The sequence below is a fragment of the Lutra lutra genome, chromosome 1 (assembly GCF_902655055.1).
Source record: "Lutra lutra chromosome 1, mLutLut1.2, whole genome shotgun sequence".
Classification (NCBI taxonomy): domain Eukaryota; kingdom Metazoa; phylum Chordata; class Mammalia; order Carnivora; family Mustelidae; genus Lutra; species Lutra lutra.
In genome coordinates this window covers 55,846,650-55,872,661 of record NC_062278.1, presented here as the reverse complement: position 1 = coordinate 55,872,661, position 26,012 = coordinate 55,846,650, and the positions used below count along the sequence as shown (strand labels likewise).

Genomic DNA, 26,012 nt, shown 5'->3' with positions numbered 1-26,012 from the left:
ACAGTTGAAAATATATAAACAGTAATTCCCCTTTAAATATGCTCACTCACACAAGAAACACCTAGTATCAATTAAAATTATGCCCTCCATTAAAACTAAGCACATGCCCTACCACAACAATCTCTGTACAGTACAAATGTTCCACCAGTCACTCAGCCCCAGTAGATGCCTCCGTATTAGTTGCTACTGCTCCTTTGGTGGTCAGTATTTAAAGTAATATGAAACATTTGGTTCAAGTTATCCCAATTCAAAAAAAATGAAAGAAAATGACTCTCCAGGTATTCCCACTGGTAGACGCAAAGGACTCCTTTGTCACGAACTCCAGTATAGCAACCCTTCAGAGCTCAGCGGTCTACAACCCCAGGGGCCAACGATGACATGCGTTACAAGGTGAATAGTGAACGGAGTATCCTGCAGTGGCCCTAGACACATCGGTAGTAGCCAGGGTTCACAAAACTCATAAATATTTTGAAATTTTAACTTTTTAATAAATTTTTTCAAAGATTTCATTTATTTATTTGAGAGAGAACAAGAGTGAGAGAGACTGAAGCGAGAGAGAAAGAAGCCGGCTCCCCGCTGAGCAGAGAGCCCTTGGGACTCGATCCCAGGACCTTCTGATCATGAGCCGGGCAGAAGGCAGACATTTAAATGATTGAACCAGACAGGAGCCCCTAACGTTTTTATAATTAACAAAATCTTAACTTTCCAAGCTAAAAAGGAAACTCATTGTCAAAGCCTTCTTAAGATGAGAAAATAATCAGCCACAAAAGTGCATTTTTCTATACTGGCTTTTCTCAAATAGATTATAATAGACATAAATGTATTTCCCCACCCAGTATTCATATAGCTCCTATTTTCCGGTAAAAGCACTCTGATTTGGGGGAAAATATTTCTCTTTGCTCACATGGTCTGTGAGCAAATCCCCTGTGTGGGACTGATCTATTTTCCACCCAAGTTTCAGGAATAGAAAGATCACCCAGGCCTGCCAGTCAGCTTCTTCTACCTACCTGGACACTGTGATTGAGTGAGAAATGGGTAAAAAACCTGAATCGGGGCACAATACACAAATTAACAGATGTGTTACGCTCTTACTAACACTTGAAGTAAAAGGAGAAAAGAAAGTAGAATGGTTTACATTTGTTGCAGTAAGAGAAAAAGGACATAAAATACTGGACCACATACATATCTCCTGAAAAGAAATGAAAGGGAGCACTGATTTACCTTACTTTATTTCAAATCTTAATTTCAACAAACTAATTCCAATTTTTTGGCACACTATGACATTCAATATAGAGATGTTTAAATATTCAGTCTGTACTCCTGCAACACCAAGTTCTCTTTCAATTTAGATCTCCTGTAAAGAAAAGATCCCAGTTTCAACAAAATCACTGAAAAACCGGTGAATGTTAATATGACTTTTTTTTTTTTAAGATTTTATTTATTTGACAAAGAGAGGTCACAAGTAGGCAGAGAGGCAGGTTGGGGGGGGGGAGCAGGCTCCCCGCTGAGCAGAGAGCCCGGGGCTCGATCCCAGGACCCTGAGACCATGACCTGAGCCTAAGGCAGAGGCCCAACCCACTGAGCCACCCAGGCGCCCCGTTAATATGACTTCCTAAACCAATTCTAAGCGCATTCCCAACGTCTTGAAATTTGTTGTGTATGCTTTACACTTAAGTACATAGTGGCACACAATTCATTTTCCATGCCTAGAGTTATGTATTTTCTTTGATTTAGGAGTAGGGGGTAAACATAACATGGAATAGTTGGGAATAGTGTTTTGCTTTGTGATAGTTACCATTCATAGTTCTGAGAAAAAAAAATAACCAACTTTTGAAGAATTAAAATATGACACCAAAACTATGCTGAATACAATTTTCTAAAGCAAATCTTCTTCATAACTTGACTTATTACTTTTATAGATGGTCATAGTCAATAAAGAACCAAAGGAAAAAAAAGAACCAAAGAGTTGGGTATCATATAATATCCTGGAAATTATTTTCTTCACGAAATCTCTCATATCAGCTTATCTGACCCAGGCCTCTTTCATAGAAGTTTAACATAAATATGTAATATGTTTATCTATGAACATACACACAGAACCAAAACTCTCAACTTCAAAGTACTGAGTTCTATGGTTACCTGGATCCCAGAGAGTTTGCTACAATTTAAAAAGCAACAACTAAGTACTTGTTTCCTACTTTGAAGGTAAGACAGATACAAGGAAAGCAATATCATTTAAATGTAAATTCAGACCTAGGATAAACTTCTAAACATTAGCTATATCAAAAATGCTTTTATATTTTTCAGAAATGTCAAAAACCTGATTCAACAATGCAGTTAAAACTCAACTTCAATTTGAATTTAAAAACTCAACTCTACAGGTGAACAGTAACAGGAAGAATAGTAATATATTGTGGATTCTGATCTGCCATGTAATTCATAATCTTCAATTAATCTAGTTGGCATCAAGAGTTTTATATGATGAATTTGGGAAATCTTCAAGATACAGTCTAAGATACAGACTTGAATAGATTTGAAACTTCATAGATTACCATAAAACCCGCAATAAAGTTCAACACTGCTGCTATAAAGATAATTTTAATTAACTAGTTAGGTTCCTTTTATTCCATACTCCACCCCCACTCCCCTTCCTCCCTCCAAAGCAACCAGTTTAATGTGCTTACAGAGTCTGAATGTGTGCTATTTTTACACAGAACTGAGAATGGCACATCAGATAAACTGAGGTAGAGGAGAGGAGAGACACTATTAAAAGGGAGCTCTCTTTTGAAGTTCCAGTATGAAAATTCAAGTAACGCTTCTACTTATTTTCTGAGCTATGTTTCTTTTTCAGAGCAAAACGGAGTTGTGTCAACTCTTTGCCCATCACATCTTCACCACCACCCTGATCTGGGGTCACTTAACTCTTGGTAAAGAAGATGGTGGGAGTTAGGGCAGGAGGAGAGATGGAAATCATAAGGCTAAGGTAAACTTGACAAAACCAACATACCTTATGACATGTTTCGGAAGACTAAAAGGCAGCTGTAACCATCTAAATCTCACTGTAAAGTTTCAACAAACACCACAGTTTCTGTCCCATGAACATTCAACACTCGACAAAGAATCTAACACGCAGAACTGTTTGCTTACACGTGACATGAATGTTTAAAATTAGAATAAGAAAAGTACTATAGAATCCATCCTACGCAAAATTAAAGCTGAGGTCTGGTGTCTTCCAACTTTCTTCACGGATCTCCCCTCCCCCAAAAGACTCTTCACCTTACCACAGGGACCAGAGAGTGTCACTCTACCAACCTCCACATCAAAACCCACTCTTACATGAATGACTGAGAATACTGACAATATTAACTGAGGAGTAAAATCTGAATGCTAACAGGCAGCACTATTAAGTTTAAGTAAAAATATCTCCAAATGCAGAGTAATAAAAGTAGGCAGGTAACATGAAAGCTCGTCCACAGATTTATAAGTAAGCACTGCCATCTTTGTTTACATCACTGAAAAATAACACCTGTAGTCTATACTTAGTAGCATCAATTGTAACAAATAAAAGTCTGAAAGTAGAGAATGAGGCATGTCTTAACTGAAAAGCATGTAAAATGACACTACAATGTGAGTCATCAGTGTGAAGTACTCAAAAAGAACTACGCCGTTCAGCAAGAAAGGACGAGAGTCCACTCTACCCAGTATTGTCTGTATCAGGTGAGGACAGAAAGAACCCAAAGTTTCCTTGGGCCAGATCACTGCCAGATTATGGAGAGAGGCTGAGCAACCCTGCTGGGGTCAGAATGGCTGAAGGAAATGAAAATGTTACTCTGGAAAAGAAGTGCTGTTGTCATATCCTTTTGGGACCTCATAAGGAAGAGGCATCAAATATAATTTTATTGGGTGGTTTCAGAGCTTAAAACTGTAATCAATTAATAGATGTTTCTAGGAGGCAGTTCAGGGTGTTCAATATGAGGAAACACTTTCTGTCAGATCTGTCAAAAAACAAAGTGAGTTCCTTTGGATATTTTTCCATCAATGGAGATGTTTAAGCAGAAACTTAAGTAGGAGTTCCTGCATGGGGATTCACACAGGGCACTGAAGGCTGCTCTCTATGCCTTAGATCCAAGCATTCCAAGATTCTCTAGGTTTCTAAAATCAAAGCCAATGATAGCTGGAAGCCATGAGGCTTGAAATTCATTATACCCAACAGTCATGGTGGCCAACAACCAGAGCTCTATCCCCTTGCTCCAACTGCCCAAAGTGCTAGTGCAATAATATAACAAAGGAAAGTTTAGTTAATCGCACTATAAATCACAATGAGTGCTCATAATAGTCAAACTGTTTAAATAACTAAATACTGATCACATGTTTCTAATTAAAACACTTCCCATATAAAGATTTAATATTAATATAATTCAATTATAACCGCTAAGTTATATGCTCATATTGTAACAATGAACTAAAACTGATTATTATAAGAAATTCAAAGTAAAAGGAATTATCTATATTTATAGAACTGTTCTTTGTAACCGAAAACACTTCATCAACATTCAAATCTATAAAAAATTGTTACAATAACCAGTAAAAATAAAATTTTCCCTTTTTTATATATTAAGAAGAAAGAGCCACCAAAAGCTACAGTTATACTCATCAACCTCATAAGTAAGAAAAATACATTTTCAGAGTAAAAATTATCAGATGGGTAAATCATTTAACCACAAGGTTTCTCTATGTACATTTTTTGATCATTATTTTATTAACATCCCAAAAGACAAGGTTACTAATTTAAGAGAGCAAAGAATTTGTCAGATAGTCACGTTTGACTAGGGATCTTATTTTCTAATTTGTATCTTACAGATTTAGGTCCACATTTTTATTTCATTACCTTAGGAAATTTGCTTTTCAGCATATTTTTAGCTGAACTTGCAGGGTGGAGAAGGCACTCTGGGATTGAAGATCATGAGGTTAATATTTTGGTAGAATTAACAAACCTTATAATTGACTTCTTGAAGGAACTTGCCATTGTTCCCTGCCAGAGGACATTACCTTCAGTTAAATTCCACTGTACAGATAACTACTCTGGTACCTGCCCGGTGAGTTCTTTTTGTAACCAAACATTTTATTGTGTTAACCCTTCTCTGAAGATTACCCCAAATATCTAACATAAGAGCAAAATACAAACTCCCCCAACCCTAAATTTTCAAATTTTATTTCCTTAGTAAAAATAAACTTATAATGGGTAGATATACCTAGGTACCTCCAAAAAGTGAAAGGGACTAATAAACAGGTAAAAAAGTATTTCTAAGACTCCATGATAGGTTCCTGCTAGGATCTGTAATGGGGGCAGGTTAGCCAGCTCTTGACTGCCAGTGCTAAGAAGGCAACCAGATGAAGTAATCTGAAAACGATTCTCAATTCAGTTTGGAATTGAGCAAAGGATGTCTTCCCATAAATCAATTTTTCTTAAAATGATAGGATATATGCAAGAATAACTTAAAAAGTTTTTAAATACATAAAATTTTAAATAACTACTATTGATATTTATTATGGTTAAAAGTAAATTTTATAATTTATAGGTACAGGTCAGATAGGTAGCAACTGGCAAGGAGGAAAATGGTCTTTGGTAGCTAAGGAAAAATGATCTGGGATTGAAATGTCACAGACTGCTATGGATAATGCACAAATATCAAGAAGAAATGCAAGCACTTGTAATATTTATATGCAAGAGACCCCTGCTTAAAAAGAAAAGAAAGTATTTAAAAAACAAACAGAATCCCCAAACTTGTTATTAACTTTTCCTTTCTATTTGCTTGTTTGCTTGCTTGTTTTAAAGCTAATTCTAAGCAAGGAGAATGGTTTTAACCCAAACATGGGAGAATAAAATTTATACTATGTATCAAACACAATACTTGCTTAAAAATTAGATACCCTAAGCCAGGAGACTCATTTGAAACTAGTTGTTTTTTTTTTTCCGCCGTTAACACTTAACCTTCTCCCACTGCACAGAAATTCTATGGTGACTATCTCATTCTTTCTTTTCTCTTAGTATCTTCACTATTTTTCATCCAAGTGGCTCACTATCAGCACTGCCTGCCTGGGGCCCTTTGTGAGGTAGATGTGATTAGGCAACAGTCAGATACTTCTGAGTGAAATGGGGGATGAACCCAAAAATGAGCCCAAGGGCTCAGAGGCCCGAGCAGTGACAAGGTAATACTCTACTATCATGGAAAGCTAAGTGTCCAGTGTGGTTATGAGTGAGAAGGTAGCTAAACACTTTGCTCTAGTTGGCAGAGAATCAGCTTATCTCTTTCTTACATGGAGTGTTCCATGGAATAAAACAAAAACAGTTGAGCAGAGAGCAGGATTGTTGCATCATCCAGATATATACGGTTTAAACCTATGGTCTAGATGAGAGAGGTCATCTGAGAATAAGAAGAGGGGCTCAAGACTGAAATCTCAGGGCACCCTCACAGACTGATCTCTCAACAGTTCCTTCAGCTCAGCACTATGGAAAGAGTAAAGGAAGGCTCAGAGATCACTACCCTGACCCCTGACTGCCACCGAGGAGTATTTTCAGGAGCTGGCGTGACCTGCCGTCAGGACCTGCTAACACTGAACTTTGCTACTCCCTACGCAGCATGCTACAGCCTGCCTGTAGTGTATTCTGTTCTACAACTTTTCCTTACATTGAAAATCCCCCATATTTCAAAAGATTACTATATACCGAAGCATATTTCACTCACAGAATTATGTTCCCTTCATCACATCATACCCCCTCCCTTTTTTTTGTTTTAAATAACCTCTACCCGCAGCATGGGGTTCTAACTCACAACCCGGAGATCAAGAGTTTCATGTTCTACTGACCTGACCCAGCCAGCCAGATGCCCCTCTCCTATTTTCTATTGGAACGGATTTAAAAGAGAAACATAAGCTGACTGATTTGGTAGGTGACAGAAATGACAAACTCATCAGGACTGGGTCAACCCTATCTGAAAATCCAACATCACTTTCCTGGCTCCTCATCCCAGAAATATGTGATTCGGTTCAAAATAATTTAGGCAGTGCCAGCAACCAAGTAACACCAGGTTGCTGGTTTCTTCAGGGCTGGGTAGTGGGGAGAGAGTATATTCAAATATAAAATGTAGCTGTATTTACTCTAAGAAATTTGCTGAATCAGAACTTATAGGGTCCTTAAAAAGTTTCCACAGTGCAATTTCCTTTCAAATAAATCACTTTCAACCCAGACAACAAAACACAAGTAACTTTTAAAAATGCAGATGAACAGGGGCACCTGGAGGGCTCAGTGGGTTAAGGCTCAGGTTAGGATCTCAGGGTCCTGGGATGGAGCCCCACATCCCCTGCATCGGGCTCTCTGCTCAGCGGGGAACCTGCTCCCCCACCGCCTTCTGCCTGCCTCTCTGCCTACTTGTGATCTCTCTCTCTCTCTCCCTCTCTCTCTCTGTCAAATAAATAAATAAATAAATAAATCTTTTTTTTTTTTTTTTTTTTTTTTTTTTTAAATGCAGATACACAGCCATTTTCTACCCTAAACCACTTAAGTGAGAATACTGTGTAGTGTTGATGTCAGGCATCCATAATACTGAATGCTTCCCGGGTGATTGATTCAAAGCTACAGCCAGGTATGAGAACAACTGTGAGAACAACCATGTACGTGTACACACACACACACACATACACAGACTGAGTAATCTATATATACATTTTTTAAAATATTTTCAATTTTTAAGTAATCTTTACATCCATCCTGGGGGTCAAACTCACAACTCTAAGATCAAGAGTCCCATGCTCTACTGACTGAGCCAGCCAGGCACTCCTCTTTTTTAATTTTTAAGTTTATTTTCTTAGGACTGGGTGATATAAATTAGGCATTAAAAACTGATAGCACTGGTGGGCTCAAGCAGTTAAAGTATCAGGCTAAAATGGTCACAGGTAACAATCAGACCAGTTAGACTTACTCTCTTTTATACCAAGACTGCACCTCTACCTTAATAGGCATCTTACCAGGTTATTCCTTATGTATGAATGGAACTGTGTGAAAAAGGCAGCAGAAGAAAGTTTCTCAACACAAGCAATGAAAGCTGTTTTCAAATTCATGAGGCAGAAACAAGGAGATGAGGAGATAATGTGGTGGGTGTCAGTCATTCTCTATCCCATGTCCTCTCCCATTATCTTTCAGCTTAAAACATGCCTTGGAACACAGCTATTATTAAGGACGCATTCTGTGGCTGCAAGAGTAGAAGGGCAGAATTTCTCTACATGCTCAGTTGACTACAATCAGATAGATGCTATGATTACTATTTAAATAGATAAAATACATTAGACGCTAAGCAGTATGTTTCTAGAAAAAAAAAATGTAGCTCATGCCTCAAAGTTAATAATATTGGTCATTATCTTCAACATTCCAATGAGCAGTGGGAATGGGTGGTGGGAAGGATAGGCAAAGGTAGCGGGAGAGGTGTATTACCCGCTGTGAAACCGCCTCATTTGACAGTTTGACAATTTGTCACTGGCAATTAATAAATTAATTTTATTTTTTTAAACATCATCCCATAATGATGCTCACTCTCATGTGCATAATTAGTACTAACCTGAGGACTAATACCCTTCACGATTTTATGGTATCTTTGTCCCTACATTTATAGTTGGTCCTTCTACGTAGAAATCAGTAAGGATTTATATATTCAGAGATCCTGGACAGTTTTCAAATGAACAGGTATAAAAGTCATTTGATTTTGTTTCATTTTGGTTTTGGTTTGTTTCCTCCTCATTAGCAATTAATTTGTACTACAGCTTCCTTTGTGAAGAGGAAGTGCTAAGGGACAAGACTACTGACTAACTGGGGAATTTAACTATTCAGATCATCCAAAACCTACAGCCTCAACTCTGCGAGATCAGTATAAAGAGACCCACATCTTATCAGGGGAAAAAATGCTGAACTATTCTAGAACTGAAAGCTTCCCTGAGCTCAGATCAAACATTTAAAAAGTAAACACTTCACAATTATAAAGAAATTAAAACATTGCTTTCAAGTGGGAAAGATCAAGGAAGTAAAATTGCTATTTTTGAGGAACACAGTGGTTTTCTATCTAGAAGCTTTATATACAAAAAGATAATGTTCTCAGGTACCAATACCTGTTATATAAGTGTTTTTAATTCCTCAATTTTTTAAATTTCCATTTTACTTTAATACTGGAAAAGAAATCCTGATCCTAAGAGTTCAGTGCAAAACAATGTAAACTACACATCTGGGCCAAAGAAATGCTAATATGAAGTATTAAAAAAAAAAAAAAAATCAATGGGGCGCCCGGGTGGCTCAGTGGGTTAAAGCCTCTGCCTTCAGCTCAGGTCATGATCCCAGGGTCATGATCCCAGGGTCCTGGGATCAGGCCCACATCGGGCTCTCTGCTCAGCAGGGAGCCTGCTTCTCCCTCTCTCTCTGCCTGCCTCTTGGCCTACTTGTGATCTCTGTCTGTCAAATAAATAAATAAATAAAATCTTTTTTTAAAAAAATCAGTGATTGACATCTTTTTTATGCCACATCTACTTTTGGTTTTGGCTCAATTTCCCTCCTAAAGTTCTGTGAATTTTATTAATGATGTCACAGTATTCACTGAGATAACTCTAGAGCTTGTTAACCTAAATGGAAATAATCTCAATGAATCCTAAAACAAGAAGTTTCCTCATTCAAAATAGTACGTGTAGGGGGCGCCTGGGTGGCTCAGTGGGTTAAGCCGCTGCCTTCGGCTTGGGTCATGATCTCGGAGTCCTGGGATCGAGTCCCGCATCTGGCTCTCTGCTCAGCAGGGAGCCTGCTTCCTCCTGTCTCTCTGCCTGCCTCTCTGCCTGATTGTGATCTCTCTCTGTCAAATAAATAAATAAAATCTTTAAAAAAAAAAAATAGTACATGTAGGAAAGAAATTAGAAAAGAAGTATTTATTCTGTCTCACCTTTGTTTAAGGGGCTTTCAAATGACTAGTTTTTCATTTTGACATCAGAGTTGTAAGAGATTTTATTTCTGAAGAACTTTTGTAATATATCTTATTTTTTTCAATGTAAAAAAAAAAAGGAAGCAACACCAACGCTTTACTTGTACACGCACACAATTATTCATAATCAGTAACTATTTGATTTAACATCTTTGCTAAAAATATGGAGCCCTTTATATCTTTCTGTACTGTCTAAAATTGTTACAGCGAGCATCTATATCTTCAATATAATCTTTTAAAATATGGAGCCTTCCAGTGGCCAAATATTTATATATTTCCATTTAAAGAAAAACATTTGAGTTCTCTTCATGCTTTCTTTTTCACAACGTTTTTGTTACAAATCGTTTTCTAAATAATTTAGTAAGTGTCATCTTGAACCTACTTAACCTTCGGGAAAGTAGAAGTTAAGTGATAATCACACATAAAAAAATGCATGTATCAGACTTGAAATCCAATATTTTCCTCGATCATGTGCTAGGTAGTAATTACATGAGTTTACTGTGGGTCAAAATTGTTGCTTATAGCATTTATCAATATTCTACCCTCACACACGAATTACTACTATCACTTGATACTTAAGTGAAAACCAACATAGATTCTAAACAAGCGAACAAATAAATGCAAGGACGGCCAAGATTTTCCTTATCCGTGTTATCTTTTTCACAGAGACACAGACACCTTCCTCTGTATTGGGGAAACAACTAGAAACTGATTTCTACTGACCAACAGTGGAAAAGCACAGTAATCAAACAGGACTGCATGCAGCACATATGGGCTTCTAAAAGCTTCCCCTGAATAATCTCATTTAAGTGTTAAAGTAATCTTAGAAGATAAGGTGGTTGCCAGTCTCCATGATGGCCATCTCCCAGTAGCCCCCTTCCACACTAAAAAGGGCTGATCTCTGTGACCATTAGGATACTGCAAAAATGAAAGAGAATTCTGAGGCTAGGACATAAAAGACACTCTGAATACTCCCTTTATCTCTCTTTACCTGCTTGCTCTCAAGTGATACCAGCTATAAGATCATGAGGACCTCAAGGAGTCATATGCAAAAGTCTATGTGGTTAGGAACCCCATGAAACACAATCTTGCCACGCATGTAAGAGAACCACCCTACCGTGATACTTCAGCCCTGCTCAAGGCGTCTCATGAATGCAGCCAAAGCCAACACCTTGACTGCAGCCAGAGTCCTAAAGCAAAGGCACTCCCAAATTCCCAACCCGTGGAAACTGTGAGGTAATAAATGTTTAGGGTTTTAAATTTCATGACCGTTACAAGTCAATAACATAATACAGACTGATACTGTCTCCATTTTACAAAAGAGTCTGAGAGTGTAGAAGACATTATCTGTAGGAAAAGGTATATTCTTCTTTTTGTTGAACTATTCTATCTTTCTGTGTTATTTGGCCATTTCCCCAAAATATTTAACCTAAATCATTCAGATTTTCCAGTCACTCATGGAAAACATTTCTTCTGGCTTTGCTTGTTAGATAGATTAACATCCCTAAGCTTAAAAACCAATGATTACTTCTTGACAAAAAGTAAAAGTATTATCAATTTATAATATGTAACCTATTTCTCAACTGGTATTCCAAACACCTAATATGACTTATATGTTAGGTGAAAAAAACCTCCTTACCTTATGACTTTTGTATCTAAAGGCTGCTAATATAGTAAATAAAATTTGATTTATCTGAATGCACAGTTATACATAGTGGATGAAAAGCAATTACTATATACCATAAGCTATTCTAAATGCTTTACATTAACCATTTAATCCTCACAGCAACCTTAAGAAGCTAAGTTCTACTACCCCCATTTTACAGACATATGGAAGAAGGTTAAGGAAGGTTAGGGAATGCCACTGAGGTCACATATAATCAGTGGCAGAGCCAAAACTGAACCCCAGCAGTCTGACTTCTGAGCTTATGCTCTTAACCAAGAGCCTATATGGCTTTCCTAATCTCTAATCTATTTATTTCATAAAGTCCTACGGGTAGGAGAAACACCATATACTCTGAAATTAGAAAATCTGAGTTCTAAAGTCCCTTATATCGGCACGATTTAACCTTTTAAATCTGTTTGTTGTTTTTATTTTTAATCTTTAAGACGGGGATAATAAAGGTTATATTTTTATTTTTAGGAGTATTAAGAGAAAAACTGAGTAAAAACATCCCATAGTCAGGTTTTTTTTTTTTTTAAAGATTTTATTTATTTATTTGACAGAGAGAGATCACAAGCAGACGGAGAGGCAGGCAGAGAGAGAGAGAGAGAGGGAAGCAGGCTTCTTGCTGAGCAGAGAGCCCGATGTGGGACTCGATCCCAGGACCCTGAGATCATGACCTGAGCCGAAGGCAGCGGCTTAACCCACTGAGCCACCCAGGCGCCCCTAGTCAGGTTTTTATTAAAGCCATTGAAGCTGAAGCCTTAGGGCCCTTCACTTTCACAGCCCCATCCAAAACACTATGCCTAATTTTGTATTCATAACATGTATTCCTTTCCTTAAAGAGGACTTCCAAATTGCATGACCTTCAGACTCCACAAAACCTAGATCTACCTCTTCTTTTCCCATTATTTCAAGCCCCAAAGATAAGCAAGCCCAATGGATTCCAATCTCGGTCAGAGGGAGCAAATATACTCCACCATGCCAGTCTCACTAAATGTAGCTATAAAACTTGGGACAGGATGTATGCTGCAGCTACTTAAGCAGCAGGGAAATAGAGGAAGAACAGTCAATTACAAAAGTACCATTTTCTCCATTTTCTCATGTGCTGGACCCCAAGCATTTCTGTGATTGAAGAGGGAGGCAGCAAAAACAGAAGCCCACAGGAGCAAAAACTGAGCAAGAGGAACTTTCATTTCTCACTGGAGGAACAATGGTCCCAAGAATGGGACCTGTTGCTTGAGTTCTCACTTTATCCTCCCACCACTTATCCCCAGACATGGGCACAATCATGGGCATTGCACAAGAGAGCTCAGTAACTGAAGCCTCATCTTCCCAACCACAGAACCAAAACAAAAGTGGGAGATGGCAGAGAGGAGTTCTTGAACTCTTGGTCTCCCCCTAAGCTACACATGCATGGACCTGCCCCTAAACAGCACACATGGACATTCAGAACTGAACAAACTACTGGATAGAGCACTGCTCATTTCCCAGATTAGCCACTGGGTGGCAAATAAGTAGGAAGGATCCAAAGAACACTGAAAACTGAACTGACATAGGAATCACTATTCACAGAGGGCTAGCTGCAATCTTACTCCTGAACTCAACTGAATCAATTGCCTATTAAAACCAAAATATCAAGGTTTTCCACAGAATTTTTAAAAGGCCCAATGTCTCATAATAATCAAAATGTTTATGATAAAATCCAACCTTAGCATATGAAGAAACAGGAAAAAAATCTCAACTGGCCATAGAAAAAGACAGCAGACAACTCCTCTGAAATGATACAGATATTGGAATTACCTGACAAAAACTTTAAAGAATCCTTATAAAAATGCTCCAACAAGTAAAGGCAAACACTCTTGATAAGGGTGGGAAGACAAAACTTGGAGGAGGGATATAAAATGGTACAGCTGCTCTAGGAAACCGTTTGGACATTTCTTATATAAACATACACTTAAAATGCAACCATGCAATTCCCACTCTAATCAAAACATACTCACACAAAGGTCTGTATATTAATGTTTACAGTGGCTTTATTTGTAACTGCTATAAATTGGAAAGAACCCAATGGGCAAATAAGTAAACTGTAATACACACACATATATAATGGGATACCACTCAGCAAATTAAAAAAAAAAAAAAAAAACAAGAATAGGCTACTGCTATGATTTGTATGAATATCAGCAATTACAGGAAGCCAACCTAGAAAGGTTACACAACATGTGATTCCATTTATACTAAATGCAGCCAATGACAAAACTATAGTAATGAATAAAGGAATAATGGTTGCCAGGGTTTAGGGTTGGGAGGATACGACTCCAAATAAACAGCGTAAGGGAGGTTTTTGAGGTGATGAAGCTTCTACATTTTAACACTGAATTGTATACAAAATCTATTCATGTTTTTAAATTCATGGGACTGTGCAAAAATCTAATTTTACTGCCAGTTCATCTAGAAGTGAAAAAATTTTAAAACCCAAAGTTTAAAAAAAGAGAGAAAAATAAAATTGCTGGAGTATTTATGATTAAAAGCATTTATAAGAGATAAGTTTTATCAATTTACTGATATGAAAGGGCATTTGGCCCATTGGACTAAAGGCAAGCAGAATCACCTAAACCACATCAGAACTGAAAATGACTTACAAAGGTGTAATCTACCCAATATGCTTCCTGCTCTACTGCATATACAAAACCAAGACTAAAATAGCACATGGAAAGAAAATCAAAGAACACTGTGTCACTGTCAGTCACCAGGCAGCAACTCAGGTCTTCAAGCTAAATGATAACTAAATTACCAGAGGTAAGAACCGCTCTGTCTTTGGAAGACCCAATCCAATGTTAGTAATTCTCCCTGAGGGGAGCCTGGGTGGCATGGTCGGTTAAGTGTCCACCTTTGGCTCAGGTCATGATCCCAGGATCCCAGGATGGAGCCCTGAATCACACTCCCTGCTCAGCAGGAATTCTGCTTCTCCCTCTCCCTCTGCCTGCTGCTCTCCCTGTTTGTGCTCTCACCCTCTCTCACTATCAAATAAATAAAATTTTTGAAAATATAATAATAATAACTATTATTATTATTCTCCTTGAAATTCTAGGGTATGTTCTCCATAACTTCATCTATAACACATCTACAAAGTGTTTTTATTTTTATTTTTTGCCACAATGAAAAGCAGGTGAAAGAATTCTACTTCCAGGTGGTACATACATACTTGCCCCCAGTGCTCTCACTAAAGTACAACTAAAAGCACTCGACACTATATATAAAACAATTGTAAAACTCTGAAAAACAGGAAAAAGGCAGGCTGGGTAGGAACTTACAACCCAAGAACAATGCTGTCGTGAATTCCTGGATTTTCATTTTGCCCAACATATCCTAGACTTGGAACTGAAGAAGCCAGCAACCCAAAAATGCCAATGGGACACAGACAAAAAAGTCCGCTCTCTCTAGCCAAAGCATCAGGAAAAGGGCAGCCAAGGAAGACAGAAAACTTTTAGACAATACTTGCCCTCCACCTGCCAAAAATGATATAAGAAACTGGCCTCATACACCATCAATGCCAGCTAAGGCTGAGTGAAAAACCTGAACTTCCACCCTCGCAAGGCTGTAAAGATGAACCATAGCCCCCACAATGAAGGGGGATCAGAGGAGGACACGTAGGGAGAGTTAGTAAACACCATGTGCAGACACAGAACTCCCATCCTTCACCTACCACTAAAAATATTTCCCTCCTCCCCTCATGCAGTGGTATCAGAGGAGAATTAGTGGAATATCAGGACTTGGCCACTGTAGCAAGGATACACCACCACTCCAGCCCTTGGTGATCAGTGGAGGCCATGTGTAAAGCAGTAATGAGACACTCCTGTCCCTTCAAGCTAGGGTGGTAACGGCACAGGCCTATGGTGGGGGAGAGACATGTCACAAGTACCACCTGTGCCTGAAATACCAAGGAGCCCCTTCCTCCCTCGGGTGTCAGTGGAGACCAAGTGGGGAACACCCCAGACTTCTGTTCCCATCTGCCAGCAATAAAATGGTCCCATCCCTTCCCCAGCTAGAGCACTCTCAGAGGAAGTCAGCTTAAACAGGTTAATAAGATCCAGTTTCACAACATAATGCCAAAAATATCCAGGTTAAAACCCAAAGTCACTTCTCATATCAAAACCAGAAATATCTCAACTTGAATGAAAAAAGACAGTCAATAGATGAGATGGTAAATAAAAAATGAGAGGTTAGAATTATCTGACAAAGATTTTTAAAGCACCCTTATAAAAACGCTTCGATGAACAGCTACAAACATGTCTGAAACAAAGGAAAACAAAATTATCTCAGCAAAGAAATAGAAGATATAAAAGAGAAGAACCAAATGGAAATTTTTTTTTAAAGATTTTATTTATTTATTTGACAGACAGAGATCACAAGTAGGCAGAGAGGCAGACAGAGAGAGAGGAGGAAGCAGGCTCCCTGCTGAGCAGAGAGCCCGATGTGGGACTCGATCCCAGGACCCTGAGATCATGACCTGAGCTGAAGGCAGAGGCTTAACCCACTGAGCCACCCAGGCGCCCCCCAAATGGAAATTTTAGAGCTGAAAAACCCAAGAACCAAAATAAAAACCTTAATGAATGAGCTCAACAGCTAAAACACAGAGTGAAAATGAAGGAATAAATGAACTAGAAGAAAAAACTGAACAGAAATCATTCAATCTGAACAAAAAGAAATTTTCTGAAAAAATTAAACAGAGCTCAGGGATCTACAGAATAATAACCGAAGATCTAAATATGTCACTGCAATTCAATAAAAAAGGGTAGGGCTGAAAAAGTATTCAAATAATAGCTAAAAACTTTCTAAATGTGGCAAGAGACATATACCAAGCAAGAAACTTCATGGTCAAACAACTGAAAAGTAATGATCTCCTTACCTCCATCCTAAATCCTGAACACACCAAGAGAGAAAGGAGAATCTACCTACATGTGGAAAAACTATTCAAATCACAGCAGATTTCTCATCAGAAACCATGAGAGCAGAACACAGTGGCACATTTCTAAGTGCTAAAAGAAAAGAACCATCAACCTAGAATCCTAAATCCAGTGACAATCCTTCAGGAAGGACAATGAAATAGAATAAAATAGAATACATTATTACATGAAGAAAAACTTGAATTTTCAACAGCAGATCTAAACAAAATTAGTAACTAATAAAGAAGCTCAATAAACAAGAAGGAAAAAACAAGAACCTTGGAGTATCAGAAAGAAATAACATGATAAAGATAAGATACGGTAAATACAATAGGCTTTCCTTCATCTCAAGTTTTCTGTATCATGTTTGATGGTGGAAACAAATATACCAGTGTCTGATGTGTTTTTAAATGTATGTAAAGTATTTAAGACAATTTTATTGTAGATGGAGAAAGTAAAGGGACAGAAGAGGGAGGTAAGTGCACTAAATAAAAGGACAGAAAAAAAAAAAGGACAGATTGTTAGTGGATGATTAAAAAACATGATCTAACTATATGCTGTCAATAAGAAACCCACTTTAAAAATAAGGTAGGCTGAGTGTTAAAAAAAAAATTTGAAAATTGGGGGCGCCTGGGTGTTTAGTTGATTGAGCATCAGACTCTTCATTTCAGCTCAGGTCATGATCCCAGGATCTTTGATACTGAGTCTAGAGTCAGGCTCTGCACTCAGTGTGGGGTTTGCTTATTCCTCCCCCTCTGCTCCTCTCCTGCTCACGCACACTCTTGCTCTCAAAATAAATAAATGAATAAAAGCTTTTTAAAAAAAATGAAAATGGTATGCCATTAAATAGTAATCAAAATAAAGCAAGAGTCCTGTATTAATTAGAAAAAGTAGACCTCAGAGCAAAGAAAATTACCAGAAACAGAGAGAGACATTACATCATAATAAAGGGGCCATACCACCAAGAAGATATAGAAATCCAAATGTGTTCTATAACATATGTAAAATATGTAAAGTAAAAACTTTAAATGAAACGAGACATAGATAAATCCACAATGAGAGTGAAAGACATTAACAATCCTCTCAGCAACTGACGCAATGATTAGAGAAAAAAAATCAGAAAGGATATACAAGAACACAACACCACCACAGACAGGATCTAACCAACATTTATAGAACATGTGATCCAACAACAGAAGAATGCATATTCTTTTTCAAGAGCCCATGTAATACATAACAAGAAAGCCTACATGCTAGACTATAAAACAAGTTCATCAATAAAAAAAATTTTTTAGGGGTGCATGGGTGGCTCAGTGGATTAAGCCGCTGCCTTCAGCTCAGGTCATGATCTCAGGGTCCTGAGATCGAGCCCCACATCGGGCTCTCTGCTCAGCAGGGAGCCTGCTTCCTCCTCTCTCTCTGCCTACTTGTGATCTCTCTTTTTCTGTCAAATAAATAAATAAAATCTTTAAAAACAAATTTTTTTTAAACTTAAATCTTAAAGAATGTGTTCTCTGATCACAATGGAGTAAAATTTAAAATCATTAATGGAAAGATAACAGGAAAAATCCCTAACACTTAGAAACTAAACAATATATTTATAAATAATCCATGGATCAAAAGTCTCAGGGGAATTTTTTTTTTAAAGATTTTATTTATTTATTTGACAGAGAGAGAGAGAGAGATCACAAGTAGGCAGAGAGGCAGGCAGAGAGAGAGGAGGAAGCAGGCTCCCTGCTGAGCAGAGAGCCCGATGCGGGCTCAATCCCAGGACCCTGGGATCATGACCTGAGCCGAAGGCAGAGGCTTTAACCAACTGAGCCACCCAGGCGCCCTCGGGAATTTCTTTTTTTTACACTGAACTGAGTTAAAAATGAAAATCCAGCCTTTAAAAATTTTTGGGACACAGCAGAAGTAGTACTTAGAGGGGAATCTGTAGCACTAAATTTTTTTCTTTTTGGAAAAGGAAATCTCACAAATCAATAATTTACAGAACAGAAAAAAGGTCACAATAAACTCATATAAGCAGAAATTAAAGAAATCAATGAAACTGAAAAGAGAAAAATGATTTTGGAATTATTCTAACATCAAAACCAGGCAAAGTATCAAAATAGAAAGCTACACACCAATATCTCTCATTAGTACAGATGCAAGAATTTCCAATAAAATTGGTGAAAAGACTCAGCAATGTAAAGAATTTTACAACATAACCAGGGACTTATTTCAGGAATGCAAGGAGAGTTTAATATTCAAAAATCAATGAATGTAATCTGCCATATTAACAGATAACAGAAGAAAGATCATATGATCATATCCACTGATTCAGAAAAAGTAACAAAATTCAACATCGATTCATGATTAAAAGTTTCAGTAAGAGGAACTGAGGGGAATTCCATCACCTTGATAAAGAGCATCTAAAAATAACTTACAGTTTAAGTAGTACCAGTAAAGTACTGAATGCTTTTTTCCTAGCATCAGGAACAAGGCAGGGATGTCCACTCTCCTTTACTCTTAACTACTACTGCAATACTTCTGGACAGGAACGGAAAGTTCTAGTGCTGGAAGTTTTATCAAGGGCAGTAAGTCAAGGAAGAAAAATAAAAAGCAAATAGATCTGAAAAGAAGAAATAAAACTATTCTTATTTGCAGATGCCATGGTTGTCTATGTAGAAAATCCAAAGTAATCTACTTCTAAAACAACTTTAAAATGAATAAGTTTATAAGGTCAAAAGATACAAGTTAAATGTACAAAATTCAATTATATCTTTATATATAAATACTGAATATGTGGACATCAAAATTTGTATACACTAGAAATAAATGTGTAGATATCAAAATTAAGAATACAGGGGGCGCCTGGGTGGCTCAGTGGGTTAAGCCGCTGCCTTCGGCTCAGGTCATGATCCCAGGTCCTGGGTTCGAGCCCCATATCGGGCTTTCTGCTCAGCAGGGAGCCTGCTTCCTCCTCTCTCTCTGCCTGCCTCTCTGCTTACTTGTGATTTCTCTCTGTCAAATAAATAAATAAAATCTTTAAAAAAAAAAAAAAAAGAATACAGTATCACTGGAATGCCTGGGTGGCTCAGTCAGTAAGCATCCAACTCTTGATTTCAGCTCAGGTCATAATCTCAGGACTGTGAGATCAAGCCCCACCTCAGTCTCCATGCTGGGTGTAGAGCCTGCTTAAGATTCTCTCTTTCCCTCTCTCCCTCCGTCCTTCCCCCGCCTGCAAAAAGAATACAATATCACTTTCCTATTTTTTGAATGAAATAATTTGTAAAACTAATAAAACACATCCAACACATGTATGCTGACTAAATGTTGATGAAAAAATTCAAAGATGTAAATAAATAAGGAAACTTACTGTGTTCAAGAAGTGGAACACTAAACACAATAAAGGCATCAATTCTCCTCAAACTGATACATAGATTTAACATGATTTCTAAAAAATTCCCAACAAAATTTTTGTAGGTATAATAGGTATAAACAAATCTGTTCCATATTTTATCTAAAAAGGCAAAGGAATTAGAACAGCTAAAATAATTTTGAAAAAGAATGAAGTATGAGGAATCAATCTACGTGATTTCAGATTTAACAGAGCAATAGCAGTTAATCAAGAATGTAGGATATTGGTGGAGAGGCAGGCACATAGATCAATGAAAGAGAAAGCAAATCCAGAAAGAAATCTATATACACATGCCATCTTATTTTGACCAAGACAAAAAAGCTACTGATCGAGGGATGGACATCCACAAAGAAAAAGGACTTCAACACAGGACATATCTTATAAAAATTAACTCACAATGAATGATGAAGTTTAACGTAAAAAACAGAACTCTAAAACTTCTAGAAAAAGGATACAAGGAAATCTTAGAATTTAGGGCTAGAAAAGAATTCATGGCTTTGACTTGACACCAGAAACACAATCCACAAAAGATAAAATTGTTAAACGAACTCTACCAAAATTTAGTTGCCCTGCCAAAGACCCTATGAAGATGAATTTTAAAAAAGTACAGACTGAGATTAAATACATGCCAACCACGTAATTGACAAAGAACCAGCATCTAGAATATATGAAGAACTCTCAAAATGCATCCGTAAAAAAAAAAAAACAAACAACACAACACAACATCCAATTGGGAAATGGGCAATGACATGAAAAGTCATTTTACCAAAGAACACAGATATAAATGGTAAGTAAACACACGAAAAGGTATTCAATATTATTAGTCACCAACAAAGTGCAAATTCAAATCATGTGAGAGTATTACTATACATCTATCAAAACAGCTTAAAGAAAAAAAAAGACAACACCAAATGCTGGTGAAGTTACTTAGAAACTACATCATTCATATGTTACTGATAGGAATGAAAATAAAGACACTCTGGGAAAACCTTTGACTGTTTCTTTAAAAACTAAATACACAACTATCATTATAGCCTGGCAATTGCATTCCTGGGCATTTATCCAGGAGAAACAAAAACTTATTAATATAAAAACATGTACATGAATGTTCACAGGAGCTTTATTCATAATAGCCCCAAACTGGAAACAACCCAGATATTTTTCAACAGGTGAGTGGTTAAATAAACTGTAGTATCTCCACAACAGAGCATTATTTTTGTATTGTATTGTATTGTATTATTGTATTATTACAACTTGCATGAATCTCTGGAGAAACTTGTTGAGTGTAAAAAAAAACTAATCTCAAAAGACTACGAACTAAATGGCTTTATTTCTGTCACATTCTTAAAATGACAAAATTAGAGAAATGTAAAACAGCTTTGTGATTCCAAGATGTTATAAAGGAGGTAGAACTATAAAAACGGCAACATGAGGAATCCTTGAGGTGAAAAAAATGTTCTGCGTATGGCTGTATATATGTCAATACTCTGTGATATTTACCACAGTTTTCAAGATCACTGGCAGAACATGGATAAGGAGTCTGTATTATTTCTGATAACTGCATATAACTTCACAATTATATCAAAATAAAAAGCTTAGCTAACAAATTAAGCAATGCTGATACAACAGTAATAACAATAATAGCTATAACAAAAAGCAGGTGAGTAATGTGTGTTTCCCCTTTCTGCTCTCATTCCTTGGGTAGACTGTCTCCTCTGCAAGGCTTTGAGTTAGGGTTACCATGTCAGGTTATGCTCTCACTCCATACTCCTGCTTAGCCGACCTCATTCTGGAGGCTTCAATTACCATATGCCAATGATTGCCAAATTTGTATTTCAAGCCAATTCCTCTCTTCCAAAGTCCAGACACCTTGTACTGATAAATGAGTATCTCAATCTAGGTATTTTAGAAGCACCTGAATCGCAACGTGTGTTCATTTAAACACACTGTCTCTTCTCCACAGCCCCTAAATCTACTTCTCTCAGGGCCTTCCTTGCTTTGGCAGTTGTCACTATATCATCCAAGGTACCCAGATGCTAAGACTTGAGTGTTTCCTCTGTCTCACATACACAATCAGTCAATCATAAAACACCATTAATTCAGGTTCCTAGATACATGCTCAATCGGTCCAGTTCTTCCCATCCCACTTCCACCACCTGGTTTAAGCTACCCCCATAATAATATCTTGAATGATTTCTGCATCCCCAATTGTGCCTTCCTTAAAAGTATCCCTCCTGAGGCAACCAGACTGATCTTTACAAAATCTGAATCCAAACACCTTACTCCCTAGCTGAAAATTTTCCAACACTACCCACAATGCTTGCCATAATTTCATCAAAGCATACAAAATTCCACATATTCTGATTTCCATCTGCATACCACCCTTTCGCCTCTTTACTAAACTCTAGCCATATTAGATTCTTCTCATTTCTCCTAGGCATCCAGCTCTTCCTCACCTCAGAGTCTCTGCATTTCCTCCTACCACTCCCAGCCCAATCCTCCTAATATCTACTCATCAGCTCTTAATATCACTTTCTCCAAGATGGGTTTTGCTGAGCTCTGAGGAGGGAAAGTCCTTGTTAAATAATGAAAGGGACACCTACAAAACTTCAAATAAAACTAATTGAAGTGTTTTAATAAAAATAGTCAAATAATTTTAAGATTCTTAGGAAGATAATATCTAAAACTATAAATCAATATATTTCAATACAGAAGTCCTACATATTTGGTTTGGTTATTTAGGTTAATCTGGCTCTACTCGACAAGACACTTGACATTCATTTTCTTTGGAAAATTTTTTTTCTTTTACAGCTTTTAAAATGTGAAGTACAATAATAATAATTCTCCCTAGTAAGAGGCTTCGTCATTCACAAACTACGACTGTGACCTTGAATTTGCAGTCTCCAGAACTGTGAAGAATGCATGTTTGCTGTTCATAAGCCATGTGGTCCGTGATTTTTGTCACAGCAGCCTTAACTGACCAAGACAGAAAACTGGTACCAAAAAGTGTGGTACTGTCACAACAAATACCTACAAATGTGAAGAGCTTTGGGACCAAGTAAGGGGCAGAGGCTGGAAGAATTCTGAAGTGCACGCTAGAAGAAAGCCTACCTTACTGGGAACAGAGCACTACAACCAACTTTGGTGACGGCTCAGAAGGAGATGAGAAGAGACAGAGAGCGAGCTTCAAACTTCCTGGAGAATACCTAAGTGGTCTTGAGCAGAATGTTTGTGGAAATCAGGACACTCAAGGCCATTCTGATGAAGTCTTAGATGGCAATCGGGTACATGTAGTTAGAAACTGAAGGAAAGGCCATCCTTGCTACAAAGTAGTAAAGGATGCAGCTGATTATGTACATGTCCTAGTATTTTATGGAAGACAGAACTTGTAACGAATGAAATTGGACATTTGGATGAACTTTTTCTAAGCAAAGTGTTGAAGGTGCAGCTTGGATTCTCTTGAATGGTTACAGTAAAATGCAAGTAAGAAGAAATTACTTTAACAGTATTTGTAATCAAAAGGGAAGCATAAGTTTAAAATTTGGGAAAGAGGGGCGTCTGGGTGGCTCAGTGACCCGCTCAGGTCATGATCCCAGGGTCCTGGGATCGAGCCCAGCATGGGGCTCTCTGCTCAGTGGGGAGCCTGCTTTCCCTTCTCTCTCTGCCTACCTCTCTGCCTACTTGTGATCTCTGTCTGTCAAATAAATAAATAAAACCTTTAAAAAATAATAATAATAAATAAAATAAAATTTGGGAAAGTCTCCGTTTAGCCGTATTACAAAAAATGAGCAAGCATATTTGGAAGAGACCATGAAGACTGTGGTCAAGAGAACTTCTGATAAGGATATCGGGAAGGGTGTGAACCAGGGATTTTTATTAGCCATGCCTGAGAGGGAAAATAGCAATTTGAATTAAAGGAAAAGACAGTAATGAAGGAAGGTTGGTTGTGAGACTTGAAATTTATTATGAGTGGACCACAGAGCTATACTGCTTCAAATGTGCAACATTTTTTAATACAAGGAAAAAACTCTAAAGGCAATTCAGAGACTATCAGGGCTTCTTCCTTGGATTCAAAAGGGGGAGTGTATCACCTGGGTTTCAACAAACCAGAAGACTCCCACCCAAAGCGGGGTAGCTGAACTCACCCCTCACAAAGCCCTGGAGAAGTAGCTAACTCCACTTGTATTTCAAAGGACAGAGCCACGCGGAGCAAGGTCAAGTCTTCAACAGAGACCCCTGCCAGGGAAAAGCTCAGCAGAGATGCAGGGGATCGGACTGCAGGTACCCCACAAGTGCACACTTGGAGAGCCACAGGTGTATCACTCCAGCCTGGGAGAGATGCTGTGTAGGCTGTGCCCAGAAAAGTCTTGGGGCAAGGATACTCTAGTGGGTCTGGAAGGTGGGACCCCTGCCACAGTGTGCCTGGCAGGAAGAGCATCAAATTAAAGATTATTCTTGAGTCTTGATTTGATGTTTTATTCTGTTGGGTTCTGAATTACCTGGGACTATCATCCCTTTCTTTCCTATTTCTCTGTGTTGGAACGGGAGTGTTTAACTCTATGCCTATAAGATTATTACACTCTGGAAGCACATAACCTGTTTGAATTCACATGTTCACAGCTGGAGAGGACTTTATCTCAGGATGAATCGTTGCTTGAATGTCACCTATATCTGACATAGATGATATTTAGATGAGACTTTGGGAGTTGATGCTAGAACTAGTAAGACTTTGGAGGCTATTGGAATGCTATGACTGCATTTTGCCTTTGAGAACAAGAATTTTAAGGGGCCCAGGGGCAGAATGCTAAGGCCTGAATGTGCATGTCCCCTCAAAATTCATGCTGAAATCCTAATGTCCCATGTGATGATATTAGAATGTGGGACCTCTGGGAGACGGCCTAGGTCATAGGTTGGAGCCCTCAGGGTTGTGATTAGCGTTCTTTACAAGAGAGTTCCCCTGGCCCTGGTCTTGTGGAGATAAAAGAAGCCTGCACTGTGGCCCTCACTTGTGCATGATGGCCCTGATTTCACACTTCCAGCCTCCAGAGCCAAGAGAAACACATTGTTATTTATAAGCAAAATCGGATGAGTACTACCCAGTCTTAGTAATTATAAAAATAATAACAAAGAAAAAAAAACACATAGGAAATGACTGTTGGGATGTGCTGCACAAAAAGTAATTTGTTCAAGGGCCACTTGGATGGCTCAGTCTGTTGAGCATCCCACTCTTGGTTTCGGCTCAGGTCATGATATCAGGATCAAGAGAACAAACCCCACATGGGGCTCTGTGCTCAGTGCAGACTCTACTTGAGATTCTCTTTCTCCCTCTCCCTCCTCTTCCCTCCCTCTCTCTAAAATAAATGAATAAAATCTTAAAAAAAAAAAAAAAAGGTAATTTGTTTGAGGCAGGGGTGCCTGGCTGGCTCAGGCCATAGAGCATGCAACTCTTGATCCCAGGGTTGAGTTCAAGACCCACGATGGGTATAGAGATTACATAAAAAAAAATTGTTTCTTCTAAAGTAATCTGTCTGAAGCTTTGGAAGACATGTTTATAAGTACTCTGTAAATAATAATTTAGAGAGGAGAGGATGTTACATCTTTATCTTTTAAAATTCTACAATAAGGGGCACCTGGGTGGCTCAGTGGGTTAAAGCCTCTGCCTTCAGCTCAGGTCATGGTCTCAGGGTCCTGGGATCGAGCCCCACATTGGGCTTTCTGCTCAACAGGGAGCCTGCTTCCTCCCTCTCTCTCTGCCTGCCTCTCTGCCTCCTTGTGATCTCTCTGTCAAATAAATAAATAAAATCTTAAAAAAAAATTCTACAATAAAAAGTAATCGTAGGGGTATTTGAGTGGCTCAGTTAGTTAAGCGTCTGACTTTAGCTCAGGTCAGGATCTCAGGACACAGGCCCGCATGGGGCTCCCTGCTCAACAAGGAGTCTGCTGGTCCCACTGCTCTTCCTCCCCCTGCCCCTGCCCCTGTGCTCCTG

General features: G+C 38.1%; 1 protein-coding gene across 14 annotated transcripts in view; it reads right to left on the bottom strand.

Annotated features, from left to right (window-relative positions):
• The window catches only part of BBX (BBX high mobility group box domain containing), a 274,710-nt gene that overhangs the window by 172,107 nt on the left and 76,591 nt on the right, over window positions 1-26,012 (bottom strand). The window lies entirely within an intron of this gene.